The sequence below is a fragment of the Taeniopygia guttata genome, chromosome 2, assembly GCF_048771995.1.
Source record: "Taeniopygia guttata chromosome 2, bTaeGut7.mat, whole genome shotgun sequence".
Lineage (NCBI taxonomy): Eukaryota > Metazoa > Chordata > Aves > Passeriformes > Estrildidae > Taeniopygia > Taeniopygia guttata.
Window position 1 is genome coordinate 92537641 of NC_133026.1, and position 24736 is coordinate 92562376.

General features: G+C 39.7%; 1 long non-coding RNA gene across 1 annotated transcript; it reads left to right on the forward strand.

The window, feature by feature from the left end:
* The first annotated feature begins 15294 nt into the window (after nt 1-15294).
* LOC140682525 (uncharacterized) lies at nt 15295-20781 on the forward strand. Its single transcript, XR_012054361.1, has 2 exons — nt 15295-16692; nt 19150-20781. It is a non-coding gene; the product is annotated as an uncharacterized lncRNA (long non-coding RNA).
* Nucleotides 20782-24736: the final 3955 nt, after the last annotated feature.

The following is a 24736-nucleotide window of genomic DNA, read 5'->3' on the forward strand; positions in this document are numbered from 1 at the left end:
CACCAGCCTGGTCAGTAGAGAAATATGGAGATTCTTAGTTCTTCCTCCAGAGCAGGAATTCAGGGTTTGAAGTTGAAGACCCACATACTAATATGAGCACAGCACAAGGATAAGGGGACAGAGAGGCACATCATGAAAGTGAGGTGCTTCCAGCAGTGGGAAGCTGGAGAGCACACTGTGCTCTGTGATACGTAGAGTCCAACAAATAAAACATCACTTCCTGAAGAGAAATGCCATGGCACAGTCATAACTAAAACCAAATTGATTTTGATACGTGCTTGGAGAGAATTATAGGTATTTATTTTTACTATAATTAATTGGGTTAGTTCACATGAATTCAAATTCTTCAAGTGTGTCTACAAGAACCCAGAACTGTGCTTGGAAAATGTGGCACTTTGGTTGAATGGTTGCACTTGTAGAACCTTGGCTCATGAAGCTAGGGGAGGACAGATGCAGGCTTTGTGAAACTCCCATGGCAAACTAATCTCACATGCACGTTGGTTCATGTTGATTGTTGCTCATTTTACAGTTATGGCCTCTTCCTATAATGCCTTCTAGGGCTTTTCTGAGATAACTGAATCTTAAAATCCATACTGGGGATGAGGAATAGTAAATACGAGTGTTATTTCCTTCCTAGCACTCTGTCATTTTCCTTAAATGAGCTGGCATTGGTGATGAGTGGCAAAATATAATCCATGTAAAACACATTGATGATTATGTTGCAAAAAGTTAGAAAAGCTCTTTTCCCCTTTTGCTTTTGGCAATCTAGTTAATTTAGAAATGAAAAAGCCTAATATGAAATTCCATGTTGTCCCATGTTGTCTTGGATGCTTTCTTTTACCTTGTAAAGTAGCCTTCATAAAGCAGCACAACTAACATAATGAAGTGATAATATTTGAATTTACACTTAATTTCTGATAAACACATGCAACTTTTTGAAATATCGTACTTACTGGGCTTAAACATTTTGCTTTGTCATAAAAAAGAACGAACCAAGGGAATGCTTATTTCTTCTTGTCACGCTGTCTGTGTGTACATATTTATAGCAATAAACCAAAAATTTTGTGGCAAGCCATGCCACATGTCCAAAGAGATTGAAATTTTCTGCTTAACAACTGCTCCAAACCACTGCAGCATGGACATTTTTACCAGGAGAAGATTTTTATTAAATGAAGTACATACAAGCATGTCTGAAACTCTTTGATGTGTGTCCTTCAAAATTGTTTCAATTTTTCTCACATGAGAGATATTTTTCCCCAGCATGCTAAATTGTTGCAAGTAAATATTTTTCTTGAGCCACTTAACTTTTATCTTTGCTTTCCCTCTGCTCAGGAAAATAAAGTAGGGCTGGTTCATAGAATCTATTGTCTCCACACAGTTAAAGCAGCAAAACAGATTTAGAGGTGAGGAAAAAATGGGGATTATCTGGGACTTCCATCAAGGCAAGTTATCAAATAGTAGCTAGGACAAGGGAAAAAGAAAATTGATATCATTAGGCAGCTGTTCCCTTTTTGCCAGTTTAATGACATCTGTGGCATTCAAATTTCTTAGCACTGCATCTGTGGTTTGAGGAAAACACAGGATAGGACTGCATCCAACACAACAAACCTTGAAATACCTTTTTTCCTGTGAAGTGACATCAAAGCTCACTAGTGTTATCAATAACTCATGAAGTTATATCATCAGTTTAATACATGCTCAAAGCAAAAACTAAAGTATTGATATTTGACTAATACTTGGAATTTGCCAGTCTAGGAAACAAAATGTTCCCTAAAGAACACATCACAGAGGGAGCCATGTGAGACAGCTGCAGGATGGTGCTGTTGTGAAAGGAAAGCAAACACATCAATGCACAGGACCTCAAACTTGGATTGCCACCACCTTCTAATTCTGACCTGACTACATGTGTCTTCACAAATCACTTCACCTCCATTCCCGACTCTGCTCACAATGCCTACAGAGGCTGTAAATTTTCTTTTAAGTGAAGGAGCTTATTAGAAGGAAGACGTACATTTTCTGTAAATTTTTGTAGAAAGACAAGTAGCTGATGAAGCTGTCACCATTGATGGTTAATAACTATTTTATGGTGACAAACAACAGAGGAAGAGAAGTGAGAACAGAGCCAGGGGAAGACCTGAAAGGAATACAAGTGCTTTATATTTGACACTGTGCCTTTGATTTAATGAGTCTGCTTACAAGCTTCTGTTTCAAAGTGCGCTTGTGTGACTTACAGGAGTGAATATGCAGTTACAGGTTGGATCAGTTACGGAGCAGTGTTGATCAAAACACAGGAAAATGGTGGGAGTGGGATACACTGTGAGCCTGGTATTCATCAAAGCTCACAGCAGTTTTTCTTGCTTATCATCAGCTCTGCTCCTTCTGACTATCTTCTAGCTTGCAAGTTACACAAATGGGAATCCTGGACTTGTAAACAGAATTGTCAGATGCACCCATTTTTGTTATCTTTTATTTTCCTTTTTTCCCCCCCTAGTTGTTTTTTATCAAGCAACAACTTTCGCCTGCGGTTACAATTATGGATTCAAACCTTTGAGAAATTTCTCTGTATTTGGGTGCTTCAACAAAGTATGCAATGCTAATATTCTTCCCTTAATTAATGAAAGCTAAGTCATTAAAGAGAAAGACTTAAAATTGTATGACATACAACAAGCTTCTGGTACAACAGATTTCAAAAGAACTCAACAAATGAACAGTTTTGTTGTTTAAATACATGTACCAGTATGAACATAGGTTCCTTGTTGTTTTACTTTTTCCTAATCAGATGCAAATACTGTGGAATATCATGGATGCACTAAGGGCTATAAGGGCACTCCGAGGGAAGACTAGGATGAGTCAAGAAGGGGATCACAGGTTACTGGCTGTATTCTTCAGTAGTTTTACTGATAACTTGGTTGACAAATCAAAGGTCACTCTTACTCAGCTAGTAAGCGATCTTTTGTTTCTTAACGGTAAGCAATATCAACTGGAAAAAAAAACCAAAACCAACCTGGAATTGTAAATATCTCTGACTAAGTGGAGCTGAAATAAAATTCAATCCTTCACAACTAAAAAGAAGGACCCATAGTTAAAAGATAAGCAAAATGTTCTTGATGTCACTGTCTTTATAACCCTCAAATTACCAACCTACTGTATGAAGAATTAACAGTAAGTCAGTGATGGTTCTGTGTTTCTATGTCATATTTTTGTATGCAACATCAATAGGGTGGCAGTAATTTCCTAAGGATCCTGACATGACTCTAACTTCCACAGGTAAAACTAACCACTGGCTTCTGAGACATATTTAGGGTGCATGTCCTTTAAGTTATCTGTCCCTGAGGCTTTCTTGGTGTCTTATCAGTATTGAAAATATCAGCTGCCCAGAAACTGTGACTACAAGCACATTCAGTTGCAGATGTTTAGATGTAAAAATTTTCAGTGCACTAATTCTATTTGCAATCCTTTTATTCATAAGTGAATGGGTTTTCATTTCAAAGAAGTTAGAAAGGGAAAGCTATAGAGTTTGTATGACAGCCAAGCAGCTGTTGATATGCTTGGTAGAACTCCAGCAATATTCCTAAACTTCAAATAAAACCTGCTAAATCCTACTTTTAGTGCTCATGGACTTTGAAGTCTGAGAAATTCTAGCAAGATACATAATGTTTCAAGTCTTGTTCACTCCTTACTAATGAGACAATGTGGGGTCCAAAAATCTCTTCATAGCAACATGTCCTAATAGTCTGCCTGAAAACATGATTTCTGCTTCAAATACTATGTAAGATTTAACCTACATCAGCAGATTGATGGTTATAAATCCGTATTTTCAGAAGGCTGCAGATCTAAATGACAGGCACAAGGAGCAGTACCTCCTCCTGCAGTGGCATTAACATCAACATGCCTGCTTTTGCTATTTCCTCCTCCACTTTGTAAAACATGCATCTTCCTTGTAAAATGACCTGAAAGCTTACTATTTCCCTCTAAATTTTATAATTTTTATTTCTATAAGAAGTGTTCAGTCTTCCATGTCTGAGTCATTCTTTATACTCAAAGATTCTTTTGGGTCCCTTCCCATTCAGGATATGCGATGGTTCTATGATTTTAGACAAAATATTTAGACGGACTCTCTCAGAAAACTACACAGAAGAGCTGGGTCCTTACTCAATATGTGAGTAAGTAAATACACATTTACTCAATACCTGATCTGTGTTTTCTTTCAGTTACTCAGGTGGAAAAAATTTGTAGGGAGTGGTGGTATCTTGAATTTATTTTAGTCATACAGGTTGGAAGAAACACAGGACCTTTCAGTACAGCAATCTTTCTCTTAACCTAAAAAGAAATGCTTCTTCATCCCCAAACCTCATAAATGACTGGGGGTTTTTCCAAGCTACTTTAATTTAAGAAATGCTTTTCTTATATTCTTAGTCCATTGTAGTAATCACAGCATTGTTACCACTGCTGTAAGAGCAGTAGAAAGAGGTTCTGACTCCAAAATAACTGCAGAGGGCAGCATTAATTCATTATTTAAATCTTCCAGTGACAGGGAAGATCAATGTCCCTTGAAAATCCCAAATAATGTTTTATATATAAATAACCCAGGGTTTGATAAACAAATTTAGCATGTATTGCCAAAAGCAAATGTGAGAGAATTTTTTGATACACTATTTCTTTAAAAAGTATGTAACTACATTCCATTAAAATTTTCAGATTCTGAATAGACTGAATAGACTGAATTTATGCTTTATTATAATATTTTACAATAGAGTGGAATTCTTTAACAACTTTTTACAATATGTCTAAAACCACAAAAGGAAGAAAAACAAATTTGACACTGTTCTTGTTTGTCCCTGGTGAATGTCAAGTTAATAAGATTTATACCAACTAGAAACGAATGCTTTTTAACATATTTATTTACACAGATATCCAATCTTTCGTACTAGTGAAGTTACTGTTCTCTTTGCAATTCCTGGGACTTTAAGATATTTTTAGGGCACAGGGAAAACTTGAATCTTTGATTATGGGTAAGTAGTCTTGTGAGCACATACTTCATGGGAAAGACTTCACAATATGCTTACCCTTTGTACATGAAAAAACTACAGACTTTTTTCTCATCCTCTAGAGCTCATCCCAGAGCTCACTTATTTCCTCACTTGCAAGTATCTGGTTTTATGGGTTCACAATATTGTGGGAGTTCATTAGCAAACTTTCAGTGCAGAAGAGCAGGAAATATGCACCCTTCATTCAAAAGGCACCTGATGGACTTCTCAGTCTTGCTCAGTAAATTACTCTTCTAGGAGCCTTTCCAGAGTCCTGCTGTATTTTGGAGAACTCAACAAACCTTCCTTTCTGTTCTTATGGTACTTTTTATTCCATTTAATCTGACTTTGACTTCTCCCTTTCATTGTTGTCTGACCCTGCCTGCAGACTAGATATTCTCTGGTTATTTGCATTAGAATATGTAGTTGCACATTTTTCAGTGCCATGCCTATTTGAATCTGCTCTTCCATTTCAGTAAAACAAAATGTTTCTGTTTATGTATGTACAGTGCTTGGAGTGTGTGTGTGGGTGCGTGCACACCGTGGTGTATCTGAAAATGCTCTGAAGCTCACTCCTCTGAATGCTCATTTCTGTGGATTCAGATTGTTAAAGTCTGACATGAAACCACCCTTTCTTCTGATGACACTTCAAAACAGCTACTTGCAGCTGCCATATCTGCTCTGCTTTTAAGTCTTCCACTGGGAAATTTCAATTTTAGTTTATGTCTTTAATTTGAAAAATCAGAAAGCAGACACTGAATCTTGCCACTAAAGTGCAATTTTAAAAGCATGAACTGCACCAAAATAGATAGGTCTTCCCATTGTAAGGAAGGACTCCAGTTCTCTGTCACATTTGCAGCACAAAAATGGTCTGTCTTTAGCCTCTGGCAATATTTGTTTAAAATTTATGGCCCTCACCCATCTGCATTTCCTAGTTCACAGTATGTATGTATAGGGAGAGAAAAAGAGAGGGAGAGAAATTCCTCCTAAATTTTATTTTAATAGAAAAGTTCCCTGTTTAAAATAGTTGTTGATGCAGAGTTTTACTTAGAATTTATTTATAAAAAGACTCCACAGATGCAAGTGGATGCTAACTGCCTGCTGCTACAGTAAGATGTCCTGCAGCCTAAATAATAAGTCTAACCATGCCAGAACAGCCAGCAGCATGTGGACTAAAACTGCTTTATCCTGCACGCTGTGTAGAGACTGATTGCATTGGGGCATGATGATAAGAATGGGAATGGATTTAAATGGCAGTCAGAAACTTCATATGACTGGGAAAGAAGACAGAGCTTTTCTACTTTCTAATTTTGTTACATGTCAGCTACTAAAGTGTGGCCAACATGGAAGTTAAAATAATAAATAACAGTGCTATGATATTTGTTACTGTTTTGCAGGCATTTTGTCACAATGCATGTGGAAATAGATTTTAGGACTTGCGAGGATAAACATTTTGTTTTCTAACAACATGTAAGACTGTTTGGAGCCTTGGATGTATGAGGTAGGGAAGTTGTTATCAATGTATGTAGGCAATATATATGCTATAATTATGTCTTCATGGTAATAACATCAACCTGATGGCTATTTGTGCTAGGTTTGAAAGACATGCAAACAAGTAATTATTGTATTTCAACATAATTATTGTATTTCAACATTTCAAGAGTCCTGATAGACATAAAAGGTGCTTTCACAGTTACCATTTGATTACAATAGTGATCCTGATGTCATTACAAGAAAGACTTAAGTGAAAAATTTTTTCAAGACAAAGATATATTCTGTCTTTCACTATATAAACCCCAATATTTGTACAGAGATAAGTGTTTCAATGGATTATGGATTAAAAACTGCAATTTTGGGATTTTTATTCTGATAAAGAAATCGCTCTTTTGATAAGGACAGGCAGTTGTTGCTCATTTTTTCTCTTCTCCATAAAGCCAGATAGACTCTAAACATAATAACACACAGTAATTATGTTATCACCATATGTTGTAAAAAACTTATAATTGCAACATTATAAGAAGAAATGTTAAAATATGTCTTGTTATTTTTACTGTACAGCAATTTCTGAAATTGGTTTGCCCAGTTTCCTCTAGCTGCTTCAAAAGATGAACCTAATTAAGGACTAGCTGATTAAACAGCTGACATAACTTGTAGGCAGAAGGAATAACCCTCCACAGCTTCCCTGGTAATCAGCTCTGTGAGGGGTTGACCCTGCCTGGATTCCAGGCTCCCAGCAAAGCCACTCTATCACTTGTCTTATCTCAGAAGAACAGGGGAGGGAAAATATAATGAAATGCTCATGGACATGAGATAAGGACAGGGAGAGATCACTCACCAGTTACTGCCAGAGGCAAAACAGACTTCACTTGGAAAACGTACTTTCATTTAATACCAGTCAAATGAGAGTATGATAATGAGATAAAAACCCAAATCTTAAAGCTTGTTAATCCTACACTTCCCTTCTTTCCATTGCCCCTGAGTTCTAGCCCTCCTTCCTGTCAGTGGTGCAAGGGCACAGGGAATGAGGGCTGCAGTCACACATTGTCTCTGCTACTCCTTCCTCTTCAGAGGGAGCACTCCTACACTCCTCCCCTGCTCCAGTGTGGAGTTCCCCCACTGGAGATAGTCCTCCACAACTTCTCCAATTGAGTCTTTCCCAAGGGCTGCAGTTCTTCACAAACTGCTCTAGTTTGGGTCCCTTCCACATGTTGCAGTCCACAGGGACTGACTGCTCTAATGCAGCTCCTCACTCCAAGGGGCCAACGCAAGCCTGCTACAGTGTGGGCTTCCAAGGGGGTCACAGCCTCCTTCATGCGTCCACCTGCTACAGAATGGGGTCCTCCACATCCCCTTCCCTTCAGGGGTGCAGCTGCCTCAGCATGGTCTTCACCACATGTCACAGGGGAATCTCTGCTCCAGCACCTAGAGAACCTCCTGCCCCTCCCTTTTTGTCTGCAGGTATGTTTCTCTCAATTATTCTCACTTCTATCTCTGGTTGTACTGCTGTTTTCCAGCAACTATTTCCTCTTTCTTAAATGTTATCCCAAAGATGCCACCACTGTCACTCATGGACTCAGCCTGGAACAATGGTGGGTCTGTCTTGGAGCTGACTGGCACTGGCTCTGTTGGACATGGGAAACCTTCTGTCTGCTTCTCACAGCAGCCACTCCTGTAGCTGCCCTGCTACCAAAACCTTCCCATGCAAACCAATACAGGCTTGTACTTCTGACATTTTCCAGCACCTTCTCTAACTCCCTCTCCACTGCTCACCTGACCTGACCAGGCTGAGGCCACTGGGGCTGTGGGAGTGTCACAGTGAAACATCTTGGGGCAAGACCCATCGCTCTTCAATGATTTTAGCAGTGTTTAAACCATTAACCATTTTAGTCTTGCACACCTCTCTGGGGGATATAGCATATGGAGCTGTTCAGGATCTTATTATATGAGATGTATTGTTACAGCAATCCAGCTGCAAGGGAAGGTGTGAAAAGCTCCACTGCATACATCAAAAAGGAAGCAGAATTTTAAAGCAGTAAATTCAGTAAATTAATCTGTATCCATTTCATTAATAGAGTGTGTGTCACACTGATAAGCATTGGCGAAGCAGGAGCAGCATCAGGGTTGATGGTCATGGTTAGTGAGTGTTCTGGTTTGAAAATAAAACCAGTGAGAGACTCCAAGTCAGAAATACAATTTATTAGGAAAAGCGAAAAAGAAAACAAAATACATACAATAATAAAAAAGAAAAACCACTGACAGAGTCAGAATACAATCTGACACCCTTTTGGTCAGGGTGTTGGTTGCCGTCCAAACTGGGATGGCTGCAGTCCTCCTGGAAATCCAGTGGAAAAGCCTGAGTCTGGTGTCCCAAAACCCCAGATTATATCCAGTTAGGAATGCTTGGCTCTGCCCTCTGGGCGGAGCATCTCACAATGGGATGTTATAGTTCTTATCAATCATGCAGTGACATTCAGTAGCCCATTATCAGCAGATGTCTCCCCTGAGGGTGAATTTGTTGTGGAAGAGATAAGGAAAGCTTCCCACTTAACAGAGGACAACAGCCAGACAGATGGCAAATGGAATACATCTTGCCTTGCAATCTGGGACAGTGAGTCAGTGTCAGAGGCAGAGCCATAGACCGGTGCCTGGGGGGACTCTGACTTCTCTGTTGCTAGAAGAGTAAAACACACACTATGTTCATGTCAGATGACAAATGTGAGCCTTGTTCTGCTCCAAAACCTACCCTGTGAGATAACAGAGTGAAGCCTGTAAGTAATTTCCCTTGTGGCATCACTGAATGCCTTGCTAATACCATTGCAATGAGACAAACCTTTTGTCCATTGGGGTACAGTCACACATGGCCCATTCCCCTGTGGTTGAATTCACATCCCTCAGCTATATTGACAAGATAAACTCAGAGGCTTTCAGGAATGCTGGAAGGTCTGCATACACCTTGGACAGGAATTACAATCATAGAATCATTTAGATTGGAAAAGATGTCTTAGATAATCAAATATAATAGTTAACTTAGCATTGCAGTGTTCACCACTTAAACAGGTCCTTAAGTGCTACATCTACACATATTTTAAATATCACCAGGAAAGCTGACTCTGCCTTAGGTAGCCTGTCCCAACCCGTTCTATGAAGAAATTTTTCCTAATGTCCAACTTAAACCTTCCCTGATGCAACTTGAGGCTGTTTCCTCTTGTCCTGTCTCTTTTTATTTGGGAGAAGAGACTGACCTCCACCTGGCCATACTCTCCTTTCAGGCAGTTGAAGAGAGTGATAAGGTCCTCCCTGAGCCTCCTTTTCTCCAGGCTGAACATCCCTTGCTCCCTCAGCTACTCTCATAAGATTTGCAGATATCTATATTCCCTAAGTATTTTGCATACCTTACTTGCCTGCTATGAAGTAATTATTTTCAATATGTTCCAGCCATTTTTTTCTGAGGTACAGCTGCTCTATCCAAAGATGTGCAAGAGCTCCTCTCCCTTCAATGTATATTTCAGCTATCAGGCTATTCTTCTGTGGGTAGACTAGATCCAGTTATTTAAAATCAGTGTCTATGATGCCAGAAAACATCAGGATGGCATTTAAACATTTAAACATCAGGATGGCATGAGTTTTTGAAAAATAAATAAATACCAGGAGGTCAATTTAATAATTAATCATCAGTAATCTTCTGAAATGGACCCCCATAATTTGCCATTTCATGTAGAAATTATTGCTTTTTGAAATGAAAACCAGGTAACTTTCATCTGCTGTGTAACCAAACTCAGAGCACTCTGACACATTTTAGCTCTGTAGAGCCAATCAAAAAAGACCCAAAGGAAATTATCTCTTCCAAGTTTTTATTTCCCAGTTCCAGAAAATTAACTTTGGAATTTTTTTAATAGACACTGAAGAAGATTTTATTGCATATATGCATATAATTGATAACAGGGGGAAATGTCCAGATTTTATAGCCCTTGAGCAGCACAATAGGCTATATTCAGTATCCTTACTGGAGGTTGATAGCTTTATCTCTGTCATCCTCTACCTATCTGATAAAGAGCCTACATTTACTTGATCAGCTGATATGGCAACAAAACATGGCATTTATGTTCGTTTTCTGTTGCAGGTGCTTCTATGAAATATCCATACTACTGCAGTTGTCAGTGATTGGTTGCTGCCATCCAGGTATAAAAATGTCCAGGGACACAAAGAACAAGCCAAATAATCTTCTTATTTTCATAATTTTCATTGCTGAAAAAAGCAGTAGGATCCAATGAAACAGTTGCATTTATGGAAAGAAAATAAAAATACATTAAAATGTAAAACAGGAAAAGTAAGTTAGTTACTGTGCCCCCTATACCACAAATCAGGATTCTTGTTCTGGATGTTACTGATGATATTAAGACTTTAGGCATTAGGAAAGCACCACATTGTAATTTTTTATATTCCCCATGATGTGGATAGTTCCCTTCATTAATGCATGCTTAATAACAATTATTTCAGCAAAGCTGTAGATGAATACAAGAACAAAGCACCACCCTTATTTAGGACTATTAATTGAATTTGACAGTAGAGGTAATCAGGGTAGGAGGAAGCACTACAAGAGCAGAAGCAAGTCCAGTTGGCTAGTCAGGAGAGACAGGCATGTGTGACATATGGCAGTGCCTGTGAGCTTTGAAAACTCCACAGTAGATGTCACCCTCAGCAGGAACTTACAGCCCCTAAGCAGCCCAAAGTCAACAAAAACTGTTAAGGAAAAAAGACCATCATTTCTACACCCAGCATGCAGTATGCTGAGCATTTCTTGGGAAGCAGCAAAGTGCAGATCACTGATCTGATTGATTACTCTGGGACCACATCATCAGCATGATAGTGGTCACTGTGGGGACACAATTTTCAAATTTGCAGCTTTGCTGGCTGTAAGCGTGCCAGTGCAAGGGGAAAGGAAAAGCTACACACCATGGCTTGTCACAGTAATAGCAGCAGGCCCCACAGCAGCAGCAGGAGGTTGCCATTCCCCCATCTGGGCTCTCCAGGTTGCCAGTCACCCTGTCTGTGTGGAGCATTCCCCAGGAAGGATGGGGTACAGGGCAGCAGGGGAAATGATGCTGCTGCAGCTGCTAATGCCACCCTGGTGTCCTTGCATTGACAGCTGCAGCAGCATCACAGGGAAATATCCTTGGCAGGCTAGCCTTGCCTTTGGGTGCTCTCCGCTCTCCAGCAAGTAAAGAATTCTCTCCATGATAATTTCACATGCCAGCTGCCTCACAAGTACTAACTGTGGTAACTCTGGTAAGAGAGCTTCTGCTGACTGGACACAGCTGACGTGGGACTGAAACCTCAGAATGCCTTCACTGCTGTCCTCAGCACTCTGCAGCACTCCAGAGAAACCTGGCACAGTTCTCAGGGTGGTGGCTGCTGCTGCTGGTTATCCGTGGCTCCTCTTCCTGAGTGTGCTAAGAAACACAGGGACTACAGATTGTGGTTGTTTGCCTTTCCTGGGCCTCTTTTGTTGATGACATCAACAAGATCAAGCAACAGCCCCAGTTGCTTGGAGTTTAGGATTTTTTAAGGAAAAAAAAAAAAAAAAAAAGCAGGAGGATAGTAGTGACTATTAATTGTCACAAACATAAAATTTGGATCTTTCTTAGCCAAAAAATGATGATGGTGAGTCACAAAATTCCAGCTCCAGTAGCTCTCCTAAATTGGCCGCTAATCCAGAGTGGAATCAAAACACAGATGAGTCCATTTTACAAATCTTCTACTGGTAGGTCTCTGAGCCAAGAAACTCATATCTCATACAAAGGCCAGAGGTGATAGGTAAGGTATTTATAAATGTTTGCAGAGTTTTGAGTCATTTCACTTCTTTTAACTCCATTTAAAATTTCAAACCTTTGAATACCCCAGCAGAAAAAAGCTGGCAATGGCGGGGGCAAAAAGCCAGGATTTCTTTTATTCAATTTAATGGATGACCACAACCCAAAATGCAGTTACTGATGAGATTTGGCTTAAAATAACCTCCTTAATCTACTCTACACCCTTGTTCTCTAGAGATTGAGGTTGCTTTACTCAAATTCAAAGACAGTAACAACATGAACAGAATACAGTGGAGTAGGGCAGCAGGCCTAGGACAAACTGGCAAAATAAAGATCTCTCATTTTTGGAAGTCAAACAAGAAATGTCTAAAGGCTGGGACCTTTTCAACATTCAAGACTTGAAAATAACTAGTAGTAGTGGGAACCAGGTTTTCTGAAAATCCCTTCTCTTTCTCAGTGCCTCTGAAATTTTAGTGCTTTCCATAGAATTCTAAATTTATTTTAAAATGATCATTTAGATGTTTAAAGTCAAGCATGAAGCAATGGGATCAACCTCTTGAAGAGGTCCCCTTTCATCCTACAAAGAATGAACTGTCACCACCTACTCCTACAGACTAGTTTTAAGCAAAACTGTAGTTCAACTGTCTTTGTTAGCTGCTGCTCTCCAGTTACCCCTTTTTTTGTGCTAGTGACTGAAAACTGAAGCAAAAAATTCAAGAAAGTTAGCCTGATGTACTACCAGTGCTAGGAAAATATTTTTGTACAAATAAATCATACAGAAAATGTTAAAGAGCTCTCAAAGGTAAGCTAAGTAGCAAACCCACAAAAGTTACAGGGAGGAAAATTAATTTCTAGAGACTTTGGTCTCTGTCTAAATAAAACAGAAATGAAAAACAGAATCAAAGTGTATCCAAGTCCAAAACACATCAAAACTAATAGCAGTGACTAGGAAGAATGAAATTAAAGGTCATTCAAAAAGTTAATTAATAAGATGCATAAGGCAAACTGATTTAATTGTTGCAATACATTTGGTTTAATAAAAATAAAGCCATTGGATTGGGGCTTTCCCCATGTTCAGTTTTTCCTGTTCCAGATCATAATTTATTTTTGATAAATTTGGAGACACATGTCTGGGAATAGGAATTGTTAACCTGCCACATGGCTGAATTTGCTTTTGCTGTTACAATTTTATGGTGAATGCAAATAGGACAGTAAGATTATGTATATGTAATTGCTGAATTTATTATTCATAGTACTGTTTTTTTAAATACACAGAGGAGATGATAAATTTGCCCTCATTTATCTATTATCTGAGAGACCCAGATCCATTCACTTTGAAGACAGCTACAGAAACAAATAAGGAACAGCTATTTGCACAGAGTTTTGAATAAATAAATAGATTCAATTAATTTATTTACCAGGGATTTGGGTCTTACACTGCTACCTATTCCTGTTATCTCATGGAAATACAGACTGCTGCTTGCCTGCCCCAGTTTTCACTTTCAACAAGTTTTGCTCGTTCTGGTGTGCCCAGTGAGGTTCTGGACTAGGAGGCCCATCCTCCCAGGCTCTCTGACCAAGCCAGCTGTCCCAGATTGCAGCTCACAAGAAGGCTACACTAATGGTCAGTGATCTGGTGAAGACATTGCCCAACAGCAGATTACTCAACATGCTTTGGAAATCCATGTAATACTTGTTTTCAGATAAAAATACCCCTTGCTGTGAAATTTACATTTCTGTGTCCTCTGTGCAGTACATTCTGGGTACAAGCATGAAAGGCATATTTTTAGACAGTCTAAGCTGGTCTAAAACCATGCTGCTACCAATGATTTTACATGTTCCCTGGCTGTGACTCTATATTCACATATGATGGCAGAGCCTTATGACCATTTAAGTACTCTGATTGAACACAAATTCTTCCTTTGTACATAAAATTTGCTTCCAGTCCTTGCACAACTAAATCAAAGTCTTTAATTAAAATAAGAGTAAGCGAGGTGTCACAAGACCAAAATGTGGGTGGGAATGCCAGCATCTCCTTCCCCCATTTTGGTGGTATCATGTCTTTAGATTGGCTGGAAGGGAACAAGCCCCCTACCTCCAGTGAGGATTTGGTTTGTTTAGTAAAAGGTGCTAAAATTTGTTTAGTACCTGATGTTTTGCAATTGAAGCTAATATTTAAACTATGTAAAATGAGGCTGAAAGTCTGATGTTCAGTTAAAACCTTTTGCTTTCACAGATTTACCCTTCCTCACAGCTGTTTGCTACATCAAATTTTATTCCTTTCTTTCTCATCATGCGAGACTGTCTTTTCATCTCTTCCATCCCCCAGATTCCTTCCATCCTGGAAAACATCAATGAAATCACATTAGTTTTACCCTAAAATAATTTAGTAACATTTAGCAGACTGCAGATTGAAATTCATGTCTGACATGGTTCTGGGTTTGCAGTGCAAATTATCCTGGACAGTATGGCAGAAAACTGCAGGAATTGAAAAACAAAGGCAGTTGTTACAAGAATCTGTGATTAGTAATATCATAATAATATATGGAGGAAGAACACAACCAAACTGAAAATACGGAACTAATCTGTCCCATGGGCCACTACTCAGCTGCAGTGCTTGTGCCACACATCAGAACAAATGTCCTTCATAAGAATGTTATTTGACAGGACTCTGGGGAGCAAACATGTTACTGCTACTGCAATGCCAGTAAATTCTCCCCAGACTGTTCCTGACCAGTGTTTTGTTCATTCCCAGCCACTGCACCTGAGAAACAGCCTTTACTTCAGGGTCACCATTTACTTGCTTGAAGCAGAGGAACTTTCAGTATGATGTCTTAGTGGAGACAAAAAAGAACTGGGAAAGGGGGTCACCTGTATGCTGTCTCTCACAGGAGATCAAAAAGAACTAGGGAAAATCTGACTAAATCATTTGTGGATTGGTGGACATGGCAGGTGGTTGTTTCTGGATGAGCACTTACAAGATGAGCACAATATTCCTGGGTAAAGGCCAGGAGGGCAGCAAGGAAGGTTGGTGCAGTTTAAGTGCAGGAGGCTGTTTGAGGGGAGTAGCGTGAGCCATGAGTGCGGCAACAGAATTTCTGGCTGACCTCTCCAGTATTTCTGCTTGTTACTGGGACATCATAATTGATGTTAATGACTGAGCTGGCCCCATCCATCTCCTATTGCCTCTTTTTGCCAACAGATGTGAACAAAATTAGCAGCTGGTATTGTTCTCTGCTGTTGCCCCAGATCTCATTAATGAGGCAGCCTGAGCGCAGTCCTTTATTCCCGCTTCCCTGCCAGTCAATCCCTGAGCCAGGATAACAGCCCTGGCCTTTCTCTTGGCCTCATGCTGTAGTCTTCAGTAATTTTGTTTCAAGGTGTTTAGAGGCTAGGACTGTTTAATTTGTTCCCTTCACCATTTTAGTTTGATTCCTGCTATGGGTTTTTTGTTCATGTGTCAAGCTCCAAGAGAACACTATTTAAAATGTGAAGTGTGAAAGCACCAGAGAGCTGCAATGGCAAAATGTGTTATTCTCCTCCATGTAATCAGAATAATTTGTTAGCTGAAAAGTCCAGGAGTGAGTTTCAAATTTGCCATCCTCCCCTTTTTTGCAGAAACCACATTTTTGAGCCCAGGCCAGTTAGAGGTTTGATGGCATCAAAGGTTGCTTTTGTAGGTGAGGACTAAAGAGAAACTCCAGGAGTGTTGGGCTGTAGTTTAAATATAACCATATACCTGGTTAGATACAGGCAGCTTGGGTGAAAAGCTGAACATCCATTTGATTTATCCAAACACATCATACCTGTGCAGTTACCCCAGAGCCATGGTTTATTTCAGTTTTGTATTACACATGTTGATTTCTCCAGCATGGTCTTATTGCCAGAAAAGGGAACTAGTGGGACAGTAGATTTGTGATCACTGGTGAGTGGGGAAAACAGAAGTATGTGTGTTTTACATAATTTTTAGTAAGTGATATTTTTTATTTGCAGAGTTTAAGAACTAAAGAAATGATTTTGTGGCCAAAAAAGCAAAAAAGGCATCTCTTACATAGAAACTCCATATGAATTTGTGTGGTTAACATATAGAAAGAGTAGGTAAATGTATGTTTACCTACAAGGCTTTTTTTTTCTGATAGCTACTTGTGGAATATTAGGAAACCAGACATTCTTTCAAGTGCGTGGCAGACAAGAAACAAAGATGGTAAACAGCATCAAAAGAAATTATCCCTGAATTCATGTCTCTCTGACACCTCCAGATACAGTCAGGAGAGTCCTGTCTTCTGTGTAGCCATTTTTATAGCTTTGAAGACAAGTGGCTATAATTTGTGCACACACACAGATAAAAGAAAAAGGTAAGACAACATCAAGCTCAGCATTTCCTCTTTCAGGGGTAATGCACTATTATCTCTTGAATTAAACCACCTTTCTCTTAGCTGAAAATTTGTTTTCTTAAGTGTAATTGTAGGAGAAGGAGGTATGAAGATAAGAAGTCATATTAGTAGCTATGTTAGTATGGAACAAATACCAGGTTACCATTAAGAACTTCTACTGTTCCAGTGACAAACAAAAAAAGTCAATTCATACTTTGAGATTTTTTCCTATAATAATGTCGATGAATGCTTTTAATAAAAAATAATGCAATTTCTTACTTATTTTTATATTAATAGATTAATTTTTACATTTGGAATTTGAAACACTACTTAATTATTTCTGTAATAGTGACATAATAGTCATCACAAAATGTTGTTTTTTGAAATCAAATTCTAAAGCTTTAGTTCCTTTTTTGTCACTACAAAAGATCAAGCTGGTGGTAGTAGGCATTTGTAATCCCAGTGGGGCATGTTTATTGCTTGTATAACCAGCATGGTCTTCCTTAAAGTTCTCTGCTTTCATTTTTATATCAAAGAATCACAGACTCTATCTGGTACAGATTTATAGTCACAGACTTCTGCAAACATTCTTCTGGAAATAAGCCAGAGTCTGTTCTTTCCAATTAGCTCAATAAACATCAGAGGATTATTCACACCAGACAGAAAAGCACTGTAAAGCACAGCTGAACACTTACCATCTTGCCCCTCCTACACCTCAAATGTAAAATGTGAGCAGGAGCCTTTGGGCTTAGTTCCAGTAAGCCAAAAAATAAACACATGTGCCAGGATGGCAAGTGTGACCTGCTCCCTGCTCATCAGGGGATGGATGGGACCCCATGGAGGGCAGGAGAGGAGAGGAGAGGAGAGGAGAGGAGAGGAGAGGAGAGGAGAGGAGAGGAGAGGAGAGGAGAGGAGAGGAGAGGAGAGGAGAGGAGAGGAGAGGAGAGGAGAGGAGAGGAGAGGAGAGGAGAGGAGAGGAGAGGAGAGGAGAGGAGAGGAGAGGAGAGGAGAGGAGAGGAGAGGAGAGGAGAGGAGAGGAGAGGAGAGGAGAGGAGAGGAGAGGAGAGGAGAGGAGAGGAGAGGAGAGGAGAGGAGAGGAGAGGAGAGGAGAGGAGAGGAGAGGAGAGGAGAGGAGAGGAGAGGAGAGGAGAGGAGAGGAGAGGAGAGGAGAGGAGAGGAGAGGAGAGGAGAGGAGAGGAGAGGAGAGGAGAGGAGAGGAGAGGAGAGGAGAGGAGAGGAGAGGAGAGGAGAGGAGAGGAGAGGAGAGGAGAGGAGAGGAGAGGAGAGGAGAGGAGAGGAGAGGAGAGGAGAGGAGAGGAGAGGAGAGGAGAGGAGAGGAGAGGAGAGGAGAGGAGAGGAGAGGAGAGGAGAGGAGAGGAGAGGAGAGGAGAGGAGAGGAGAGGAGAGGAGAGGAGAGGAGAGGAGAGGAGAGGAGAGGAGAGGAGAGGAGAGGAGAGGAGAGGAGAGGAGAGGAGAGGAGAGGAGAGGAGAGGAGAGGAGAGGAGAGGAGAGGAGAGGAGAGGAGAGGAGAGGAGAGGAGAGGAGAGGAGAGGAGAGGAGAGGAGAGGAGAGGAGAGGAGAGGAGAGGAGAGGAGAGGAGAGGAGAGGAGAGGAGAGGAGAGGAGAGGAGAGGAGAGGAGAGGAGAGGAGAGGAGAGGAGAGGAGAGGAGAGGAGAGGAGAGGAGAGGAGAGGAGAGGAGAGGAGAGGAGAGGAGAGGAGAGGAGAGGAGAGGAGAGGAGAGGAGAGGAGAGGAGAGGAGAGGAGAGGAGAGGAGAGGAGAGGAGAGGGTTCTCTTTCAAAAAGGATAAATCTGGAAGTTTGGACCAGCCCATCTCATAGCTGACCTGTGGTAACACAGTGCAGGACATCAGGCAATAAGATTTCAGTTAATATTTTCTATTTTAAAAAAGACTGTCCTACACCATTTAGGATTGTTTCTGAGTAAAGAAAGATTTTCATTTGACAATGTATTTTGCACAAGTGAAATAAAATACGGAAGCAAAATAAACAAAACAATGCATCAAAAGGTCAGCACTATGAGAATCTTGCCCTAGAAATACAAAATTATTTCTAAGCTCAGGCTTCCACCTGCATGCCTATAATTCAGTAAAAATATCACCATAAAAATTAAATGTCATTTCTATTTATGTTTCAGTTTAAAACATGTGCTTGTATTTGTTGTTGCCTGTTCAGGTTGTTATAAGTACCTTTAACAGTTTCTAAGCATGATCTAATTATTTCTTTAAAACATAAATAACGGAACAATCTTATTGTGTTGATTTGTAACTAATAATTTTTAAAAGTCTATATAAAAAAAGCAGAGAAAACTTAGGCACTATGATACTGAAAACTGCTCTAACTCATTGCTATGTTACAAAACTTTCAAGTTTTTGAACACATTAAATATTAATTCGATCAATTCTCCCTTGTCTCCCCAGTCACCATGGAGTTACCAAGGCAAGTCCAAAGGACAAGTGACAAAACCCAAAAATTATCCTCTCCTATTATTTGCTGAGAGAAGTTCAACTTTATTAATAAAAGTTATTTATCTTTGAAGAAGATACATGCCACTTAACTTCAGTCTTTCTCATTCAGAAAGTATAAATATTTTGCCATTTCCTACGCAGTCAGCAAAATTTCCACACCACTTTGTGAAGACACCTAATATTAGATACATTTTCGAACACTTTCTTTGACACAGAGAAATATTTGCCAGTTAGACCATAGCAATCTTACTTCTCATCTTACTCTATTTGTATAACTTAGATTAAAGTTTTGCTTCACTAACTGGTATAATTAAAATATCACAGTGAGAGGGCTTAGTTTTAAATGTCTCTGTGAGCTAAATTAATTGTGTATTCTCAGACTGAAAGTCACAGAAGGATTTATTCTGTAGAGATCTAGTCTGGTATAGTATTTTGTGGAATGCTTTGTCATTGGGACATTCTCCTTCAAAAGAATCACTCCTCGAAAGGCAAACTGTTCATGTGGGCTTTTCACTAACCTACTGTCCACTAAGAGAAAGAACTAGAACCACATTTCACACAATCTCTTTTCGAAGGGAATAGCTCCAATAGGACCAACAGAGTCAAAATTATATGAAAATGGAAAAAAAATTAAACCAACAGGTGCTCTTGGTTTCTAAACAGAATCACAATTAAGCTCCTTTAGCTCAGTTATCTCAGCTGTATGTTCAGCTGTAGCCCTGCACTAGGTAAAAGCCAGGCTGCTGGGACTGCCATGTCAGCAGGTTGTGACCCTGCATGCCTGCGGGCTGCTGAGATGGCCCTACCCCTGGTCAGCACCAGCCAGAAGAGCTGGACAGCTGCAAACAGGGCAACAAATACAGTGATGCTGCAGAAACTTCCAGGCCCTGAAGATACCTCTTGGAACTTATCAGTCATCTTCTGACAGGCTGTGTGCCTTAGGTTGCAAATGCAAGATGTGTCTGGGGTTGTGTATTCTATTGCCATCTGTTAGAGGTGGGGCAGTTTCTTCTGTTAATTGGGCCACCTGTAAAAAACAGGTGGGGAAGTTTTCTTTGTCTCTTCCACAACCAAACCCCCCATCCAGGGAGAGATCTTCTGTTAATGGGCCACCAAGTGTCACTGCATGACAGATGGAATCACATCATCCCATCGTGAGATGCTCTGCCCAGGGGGAAGCCAAGCACTCCTACCTGGATATAATCTGAGATTTGGAACATCACAATCAGCCCTTTTCCACTGGATTCCCAGAGGTCTGCAGCCTTTTTCCACTAAATTCCCAGAAGATCAGCCTTTTTCCCACTGCATTCTCAGAGGATCAGCCTTTTCCCCACTAGATTCCCAAAGGAAGATCAGGCCCAATCTACACCACCACTAGACCTTCAGAAGAAAACAACATCCTTCCTATGAGCTCATTGTTTCTACAGAACCACACCTGTCACTCCAGGAGGACTGCAGTCACCATTTCATGGGACTGCTGCCAACAGGGTGTTAAGTAATATTCTGACTGTCAGTGTTGTTTTGTATTACTGCATTTTTATTTTATTGTTTTCCTAATAAAGAACTATTATTCTTACTCCCATATCTTTGCCTAAAAGGCCTTTAATTTCAAAATTATAATAATTCAGAGGGAGGGGGTTTACATTTTCCATTTCAAGGCTCCTGCCTTCCTTAGCAGACACCCGTGCTGTAGGACATTTGTGTAAGACACTGGGTTGTAGGACATTTGTGACTTTTTTTATTGGTGCTCCAGACTGAAGCCATGCTCTCCAGTTTGCTTTCAAGTGAGAGAGGTTAGTTCTGCATGCATTTATTGCATGCATTTATCCCCACAAGTAAATCAAATTGAATTATGAGGTTATATGCTTCATGTTTGAGGACCTTTCTGTGACAAGACAGCTTCACAGGAGATTATGTGATTTTTGGTCACCGTGGTCCTTCCCTCCCCAGTACCCCTTTCCTCCGCTGTGCTTTCAACTTGCCCTCTTCATGCTGGACACAGCATTCAGTGAGCATGTGAATCAGCCTCCAGTGAGCTATTTCAGACTATTAACCATGCAAAATCCACTTCATTATTCTTTGTAGACAGTGGTCAAAAAGAATTTAAATGAGCTTCAGAGCTTCAAGCACAATACTCACTAGTTTGTCTCAACCATACCAGAAATCTGATTTTGAGCCATCCTTTATAAATCTGCAGAGGGCAACCCACTGCTCTATCTGATTTTAGCTGTTGATAGATTTCATTCCACAGCACATGCAGAAACATAGTTGTTATGAATTCATATTACCTTCATAATCAAACATCCTATAATTCAACACTTAATTTTCAATCTTAACTGAGAACTTCATCACCAATACTTGATTTTGTTTCAGCGCACAGATAAAATCATTAGGCATTAGAGGCTGAAAATCTCTGCAGGGTATCACAAGAAGCACAAGCACTCAGTAATAATTTCTTATTTATAATTACTATTGAGAGTTGTAATTAAATCTGTCCTAAATTTATTAGTGCCATGTTGATACTGTACCACCCTGGATAATTAATCAAGGCATCATGCAACACTAAGTCAAATGCCTTCCAGGAGCAAGTCTGCTACGTCAATAATACTATCTTTATCAACCAAACTTGCAATCTCATCAAGAAGTAACTGTGCTAGCAGCAGAGAGAAGAACATCTTTAAAACTGTGAAAGCACACAGAGACCGTTCTTTTACTGTGTTTACTTTGCTAGCAAAGTCAGCTTATGAAGTTAATATTGAAGATGAGTTCAGATGGTCTGTAAAGTGAATGAAACTTCCAGGAGTAATTGGAGCTTAGGTAATGTTTCTTCCTATGTCTTTGCTCAGCTGTTTTGTGCTATTTTGATGATGAGCTGTTGGTTTTTTAAACCTTTCAAATCTTGTCTATGTAACAACCTTATTCTGGCTTTGGGATTTTGCCCAAGAAATGGTGGCCACTGACCCCACTTACAGGTATTGTAATTTAATATTTTTTACTGTACATGACCTTTGTGGAATCCAAAATTGGGCTGCTAGGAACATCAACTTTCCAATATACAACTGATCCTAGAAAGTATTTGGACAGGTATATATATTTCTTTTGAACAATTATGTCTGGATAAGGTCCCAGGAAGGAGCTTTTCTGAGTCTGTAGATCTAAGGCTTGCCTTCAAATACTTTGCTCCTCAGTCCTCTCAGCCCCATCTTTCCTAACACCTGCAGCAGTCATTGCTTCACTTTGTCCAGGATCAATGCCATGGCTGATGAACTAAACAACTTTCACATATATTTTTCAATTTTATTGACTAGTGGTGCAATGCTGGTCTTCTGTCACCTCAAGGGTCTTCCTGGACAGATGCTTGTTTAGAAACCTCTGTCTTAATTGATCACCCTGTTCTGAGTGACAGTTTAATTAGCACATATTTAATTATCAGTCTTCTTCAACAGAAATTGTTTGTTTACTGCTAAATTCAGAACATAAGCTTCTCTGAATTATTGCTGACATGGCCACAATATCTACCTAATGACATGCAGATGCTTCTAGTCCTTTTTTTAATCACTGAAAATTTCTTTTTCTGACTGCCTTTTATCCTTACTACTTATTTTTTTTGCTTAATTTATATATTTTACATAATTCTCTACATAAAACTCACAGCTTTTGGTATCACTGTGCAAATTTTTCCATTTGAGCAGTGTTGGAGATCTTGTGGCTAAGATTATGATAGCTTCTAGTTAACATCTACCTCACTCGAAGTTGAAAGTAGGCCAGCCAAAGCATTTTTTATTAGTGTGGCAGACAGATGATTAAACACTAGATTGTGGTTTTAAAGTATCTCATTTTTCTTGAGGAAGTATTATTTTTCTTTTGAGAATAATATCATAGAATGTCCTGAGTTGGAAGGAACAAGAAAGATCATCTAGTTCTAACCCGCTCTGCCATAGACAGGGACCCCTTCCACTAGAACAAGTCACTCAGAGCCCCATCCAGCCTGGCCTTGAACACTTCAGGGATCAGGCATTCACAACTTCTCTGGGCAACCTGTTCTGACACATCATCATCCTCACAGTAAAGAATTTCTTCTTAAAATCTAATCTAAACCTACAGTTATCCCTCCTTGCCCTGTCACTAACTGCTCTCGTAAAGAGTCCCTCTCCATCTTTCTTAAAAGGTCCTTTCAGGTACCAGAAGGCCACAGCTAGGTCATCCTGAAACCTTTTATTTTACAAACTGGTTAAATCCAGTTGTCTCAGCCTTTCCTTGTAGGAGATGTACTCCACTCCTGTAAGCTTGAGCTGTTACGAAAAGAAGGTTTCTGTGATCATGACAAGCATTCATTTGTGTGTGTATGCATGTGTACCTTTCCTTCTTCCATATCCCCCACTAATATTTGATCCCATAGCTCAGTTTTTCCTCATTTTGCTGGGGTAAGATAACCCCAGATGGGCAACAAATTAATGAAAATGCAGCAGCCAAGGTAAAGCAGGAAGTCTACCTGCAGAGGTGACTGCCACAATGATCCCCTGACCCAGAAGATCCATATGGTATTATACCTGCCACATGTGTGAGAAGTGCTGCAGCCAGTATTTGTGCATTGTTGGCAGAGGCCTGTGAGAAACCAGGCTTCCTCATTTCATGTCATCACACATGCCATCTACTGAGTTTGTTCAAAAATTACTTCTCCTATTTTTTTCATAATTGCATTCAGTGTTGTGAATTGTCCCTGACCAGCACTGACAATTTGTATGACCCCCTGCCACGTTCACTGTGAAGTTGTTTAATTAAACTCTAACAACTCGGTTAGCTAAGCTAGACCAACTCGTATGCAATAAGCACTTCTGCAAAATAAACCAGATAATCACTCTCCAGAAGTGCCTTTATCTCTGATGAATACTAAGGACACTTGGACAGCTAGCTTAGATGAGGCATCTAAATTTTTGACAGCTAAAATTAGTGAGGAGAATCTGGGCAAAAGGCCTGGACTGGGTCACTACAATGTCTATAGTGTGTGTCTGCTTATTTTAGCTAAATGACAAAACTGTCAGCCTCCTAAGACAGGCCATTATCTTATCTATGGTCCACTATACTAACATTAGGTTTAGTGGTTTAGTAATTGTCAGGCTGGAACATAATAGCATGATTTATGATGTGGTAGCATCTTTGGACATGTATATCCCTACGCAGTTCTCCCTCACTCTATATATATATAAGATATATGATATATCAGTATATATATATATATATATATATATATATATATATATATATATGTATGTATTTAAATAAATAAACAATAAATTTACACACACACACACTCACACACACACATATATATGTGTGTGTCTAGGGGAGCAGCCATTCAGAACTGGGTATGTGGGGATACAGACTCATCTGGATTTTGTCCAAAATAAAAAGGTATTTCTTTTTGTAAACCTAGCAGACCAAATATTGGAGTTCCCAACTGCGTAAAACTTCTAGGGTTACTTCTGTGTTTCCTGTTGAAAAATATAATGTCTTAGAACATCACTGGATGCCTGAGGAA